Below are 5,815 nucleotides of genomic sequence, written 5' to 3' on the forward strand. Positions count from 1 at the left end.
TTGCTAAGTTTAACAAAGTCAAGCGCAAAGCATGCACTACTCTATGAGTTTTGAGGACATACCCATGAAGTCGGAGTTTAACAGATCCCAGCATTGCTCTGTTGTCTCCATGTAGTTCCGGAGTCCCCCCAGCTCTTTTTGCTGCTGCTTGATGGTTTCACTGTCGGCCTTTCTCTTCAGCTAGAATTCACCTTCTTTGCGGATGAGCTCTGAGCTTTTCTCCGTCAGTTTCTTCTCCGCCTCTGCAAGCTTTGATTCAAGATCTTTCTGGGAAGCGCGCAGAGTTTCCAGCTCGGAGGAGGCTGCAGCGAGGGACGAGGATGCACCTACTTAAAGATATGTAAACATCAAGTTTGAGATGCGGAACATAATCTACAGGCAAACGAAAGTCGGAAACCAACCTTGGGCTTCAGACAGCTGCTTTTTTAGATCCGCGTTCTCTTGCTTGATCCGCGTTCTCTTGATCTTTTCCGCCTGACTGAGGGTAACGCGGCGCTGTAGAGCAATGTTTTTGTGCAGCTCGTAATGCAGAGCCTGCTGTTCCTGAAAATCCAGTCAGTGCAGGAGTAAATTCCACAAGTATTTTATGGTTTAAGTCTTTCTAAAGCATTGTTGCCGGAAATATTTCCGCCATAATGCTTGGGGGCTACCACGACATTTAAATCTTTCTTCAGATTGAGTTTTCTCTAAGTATCTAGACGCTAACTACATTAGTTTCCGCCTAAATACTTGGGGGCTACTGGGGAGTTACCTTTTTCTTGCAAACAAGCTTGTCGAAGAACTGGCCAACTTCCTTTTTGAAACCCTGGATCTCCAACGTCGCGGCGTCCGGTTTACACCAGGCATTGTTCAGCATGGAGTTGAGCAGATCTTGCTCCAGCTCCCATTTTTCCGCCTCAGTAAGTTTGTTGAAAAACTTGGTGGCATAGGCTTTTGGGGTGGAGGTAAGGTCAGCCCGATCTCCAAAGTTCTTGGGGAAAACGACCATATCACCAGCTGCAGCTTCAGCTTTGCCGGAGGAATTGACTTATGCTTCCTCACGGTCTTGTGCTTCAGTTTCTTCAGCGCCAGGGCCCTTGCTGCCGGAGCTTTCTCCGCCCGCTCTGTCGCTACTAACCGGAATTATCTCCGGTGGAGTGGATGCAGCAGGAGCAGGAGATCGATCCGCGGGAGGAGGAGATGGATGTGGGGTAGCTTGGGGAGCGCTTGGCGGAGCAGGAGTGGCAGGACCAACGGCTGGGGACTTCTTCATATACATTGTGATGGGTTCTTGCACGTTGGTCCGCGTGGCGGTGGTACTCGGATTTCTGCAAGTAAGCGAAGGGAAAACGTAAATAACAAAGTCTATCAAGATAAAAGACGCACGGTACCCGGAAACTTACGTCGCGCCCGGAATGTTGGGACGCGAACGCTTCCCTGCTGTCGTCGGCAGTTTAAGGCGCTCGCGTTCCGCCTTCTTGGAGTCGAGCGGAGGCGGCTTGGTCACTTTGGATTTCTTGGCGGAGGCCTCGCTGCTGGCTCCGGCTTCAGGGTCGGAAACCTTGGCGCGGGGACGTTTCGAAGGTCGAGGTGCAGCCTTTCGGGGCGCGTGCTCTTCTTCCTCCTCATTGTCCTCCGGATCCTCCTCCGCCGCGTCGCCGCTAACAGGTACTCGGAGTATATTGCGCAAATCCTCCTCCGCCAAAGTAGCGAGCTGAGAAGAGGATTAAAAGAACAAGTTAAAACACTTTGAAGATATGAGAAGTTGAAGAAGTGCGAAGGAACAAGTGCTTACCGGAGGACATTGGTCGTGTGTGTTGATGTCTTTAATCAGTTCCGGGACCGGCTGGCCCCGGCCTATCTTCACCAATGTCTTGAATCTCCTTTTGAGAGAATCAGCCGGAAGATCATGGCGTGTTACCCAGAGATCGTCCGCCCCAGTATATGCGCACATCAGACGTGCGTTGTAGCGCAGAGGCTGGATTCTTCGGGAAAACCAGCTAAGAGTGAGCTGGGCTCCGGTTAGTCCGTCATGGACCAACCAAGAAATCCTCCGAGCGGCCTTCTCCAATATCGGAGTTTGGGCAAGCGTGGGGATGAAGCTCCAGCTAGCCAGTTCTTCTGGAGGCTTGTTGTCGAAGGGAGGAAGTCCATCGTGGACATTCGGAACTGGTGCATTCTTCACGTAGAACCATCCGGCGTTCCAGTACCGGACGGACTCGTGGGAATCGTGAGGCGGATACATGCGGCCGGAGCGGAGCATAAACGTCATACTCCCGCAGTTCAGCATGACCTTGTCCTTCGTCTCTTTCTTCACTCGGAAGAAAAACTGCCACAACGTGATATTTGGTCGGATCCCAAGATGCCCCTCGCAAAGAGTTGCGAAGTTGGAGAGAAGTAGGTATGAGTTAGGGCAGATGTTGTGGGGTTGGAGCCCGTACGTGTCGAGGATGGAGAGGAAGAACTCCGAACAGGGGAGCGATAGACTGCGCTCAACCCATGCCTTGGTCATGACTCGTTCATCCGCATCAGGCATGGGGACGTCGGAGTCGCGCATGAAGCTCCAGTGCTCGGAGATCATGCCCTCGTTCTGGAGCTCTCTAAGCTCCGCGTCTGTGGTCTCGCAGGGCCACCATTGACCCCTCACGCCTTCGCGGATCCGGGCCTTGGAAGCCTTCTTATTTTCCGCTTCCTGAACCTTGGCTGCCATTCTAGCTTGGCCTTGAAGTTCTTCTTCAAGTTCTTGAACAGTTGGGATCCGGCCTAGTACGGTACTGGAAGAGGCGGAGAATGGTTGAGCAAGCCTAATGTCGGAAACGTATGGTGGTAGATATGCAATGGGATCCGGGCAGATTGGTTCTACAGTGCTGGGTTTCGGGTTACTCGGAGAACTACCAGTACAATGCGGCGAACCATGCGACATGCTTCCGGCTGCACCCATGCAAGCTAAGTTGAGAATCTGGAATCTACACTAATATACTTCTTCTTCTACAAAGCCGGTGCACGTACCGTTAATGGCGCGGCGGTCCGGCGAAACTCCGGTGAAGTGGAGGACGTCGAACTTGCAGCGTTGAGCCTCCGATGACCACGAATCGGCGGCGGAGACGTTTTCCCGATCAACCGTGGCAATCTTGGTGCGGAGGGAGGCCTGGAACGGCGGCACGCGAAGCTCTCCGTGCGGAAGTTCGCCGGAGTTAAGATCCGGTGGGCGGCGCGGTGTGAGGAAGAAGAAGAGGTGAAGGATGCGGTGAAGCGAATGCAAAGTTACCACGCGTGGGGGTATTTATAGACCTCGCGCGGAGATTCGTGATTCGGATCCAACGGCGGAAACGGAACGGTCACACCGTCAGATGATCGGCATGTGTCTTAGGTCAAAAGCGGTAAAACGACGTGGAGGTAACTTAACCATGCGCTCCCGAAATTTCCGGCTAAAGATTCGCATCTCCGAAAATTTAGCGCGGGAAAAGAGGAAGTTGTGCGCGGGAAAAGAGGAATCTCCGTTGCATTGCCAATTCAGAGGAAAAGAAGATTTCCGGGCAAGTGAAGCCGGGAAACAAGTTAAGTTTTGAAGCTCTTCAAGATTCTCTTTGGATCCGGGCTCAATGGAGTCGGAGGAATGATGAATCTCGAAGAACTTCGGGGGCTACTGTTGTGGGTATACTTTATGGGTATATCAACGGCGTGGCCTAGATCCGGCAAGCCCGGGTGGCCCACAGACGGTGATGTGGCATGTGGCCCATCGGGCGGCCCAGTTGCTGAAGATCCTGAAGGATGAAGTCCAGCCCAGGGACAGGGAGCCGGATCCCAACCGACCTACGAAGGAGGCCGGATCCGTGACGGCCCATGAAGTATCCGGATCCAGCAGTTCTTAGAGGAAGGCGGATCCTTGACGTACACGGCAAGACCTTGTACCGTAGTTAGGCAACTTGTATTCCGGCTAGGACTCTCCATGTAAACCCTAGATCCGTGCGCCTTTATAAGCCGGATCCCGGGAGCCCTAGAGGCACAACCACAACTCATTGTAACAACGCGAAAGCGCCCAGATAATTCCAGACAAGCAGCAGTAGGCCCTGTCATCGTGCAGGTGTTCCGAAGCTGGGTAACTCGCGTACCACCATCCCATGTGCACTCCGCCCTATGGCCCCTACTTCTTCACCCCCTCGTGAGGATCCCTCCTCCGAGGCACCGTCGATTAGGCAACGACAGTTCCGTTGTCAGAACTTTTGTCTTAAAGAGGATTGTTGAATTCAAAGGTGATTTGACTTGAATCACAATTGAGTTGTGGGAATGACACTAATGTTCCCACTTGAGCTAGTCTAGCAAATGAAGAGTCTTTACTAAATGTTTATGAACTAAACTTGGCTTTATGCAAATAAACCTAGAGCTTAGCACCCCTTATTACAATTGATAAGTAATTACATTAATATTAGTTTGTGAGTACTTTAAAGTACTCATGGCTGTGTCCCTGGCTATTCAAATGCCAGACTATGAAGAGGAGCAACAGTATCAAGATGATGGACAACGGGACGCCTACGATAACTAGGAGCATCTTCTAACGTCAAGCGTTGCCTGTGGAATAGATAGTCCACTACTACTTCGCTTCCGCTACGTATTATGTTGTTGGTCATTAGATCAACTATTTGTGTAATACTGGATCATGTGATCTATTGTTGTAAGACGATTATGTGTTGTAATAAATGATGACTCTATGATATTCAACTGTTATGTCTCGCAAAAACAATCTTCCTGGGATTGCGATGTATGGCATAATAGGCATCTGGACTTAAAAATCCGGGTGTTGACACCCAGAATGTTTAATGGAGATTACTTCATTCTTAAAAAAATATGTGGCCAAGTCTCCTTGAGGGGCAAAGTGGACAATGTATCCAGCCATAGTAAGATGAAGTTTCCGTGAAGAAAATCACACTGGGCCACTTGTTTGAATGCAAGAAGAATTTTTAAGCAGTCTCTCCACCAAAAGGACACCTACCTTACTCGTGCAAGTGGGAGAGCAGTAAAGTAGTACATTTTCTAAGCCATTTTTACCCATGGCAAATCAGCCTTATTATAGAATTTATGCAGATGTTTCATCAACAAGCAGTCCATTCTGAACAAAAAGGTACACCCAAGCCATCTTGATCTTTTGACCTACAAAGAAGATCTCGGGCTGCCAAAGGAGGAGTTATCCCGGGCTGCCAAAGGAGGAGTTTTCTTCTGCAAATCTTTATTTGTATTTATCCACTTCATTGATTATCCATTGGTAAACCTTCAAGGAGCAGAGAAAGAACATGGGCAAGGAAGAGAGAGCAGAATTCACCATTCTTAGCTTACTTACATAATTGAGGTACCTCTAGTAAATGATTTGTTTGAACTTTTCAAAACCGTTGGATTCAAATTAACCACTAGCCACCTACTCAAGTATTGCACTTCAACTGGATAACTCATTGATGCATCTGAGCACCACCGCACTAGTGAGCCCGTTTTGCCAAATTTTGAAACTCCAACTTATGGGTCTCTAAAAAGTTGGACAGACAATATATAGCTAGATAGGAAATACAAAAAAGATAAAGTTCTAACAAACACTACAAGAAAAGTTGCCATGGCCGACGAAGTTGAAGTCGCGCCATGGTTGCTGGTGTACCATGGCCGACGATTTTGGTCCCTCCGTGGTGCATGTCAAAACTTTTTTTTCTCGTTTTTGAGGCCACCTAGCCCGACGAAAGCGGCCAAAACGTCGCGTATGGTGGCCCGGGACGTGGTGCATCGCGAATTCTCGGGTTCGCCGGCCGAGTCAACGCAAATCCGCACCGCCGAGGGATGTAGGGCCCGGATGGCA

This window comes from Lolium rigidum, chromosome 2, assembly GCF_022539505.1.
Source record: "Lolium rigidum isolate FL_2022 chromosome 2, APGP_CSIRO_Lrig_0.1, whole genome shotgun sequence".
Lineage (NCBI taxonomy): Eukaryota > Viridiplantae > Streptophyta > Magnoliopsida > Poales > Poaceae > Lolium > Lolium rigidum.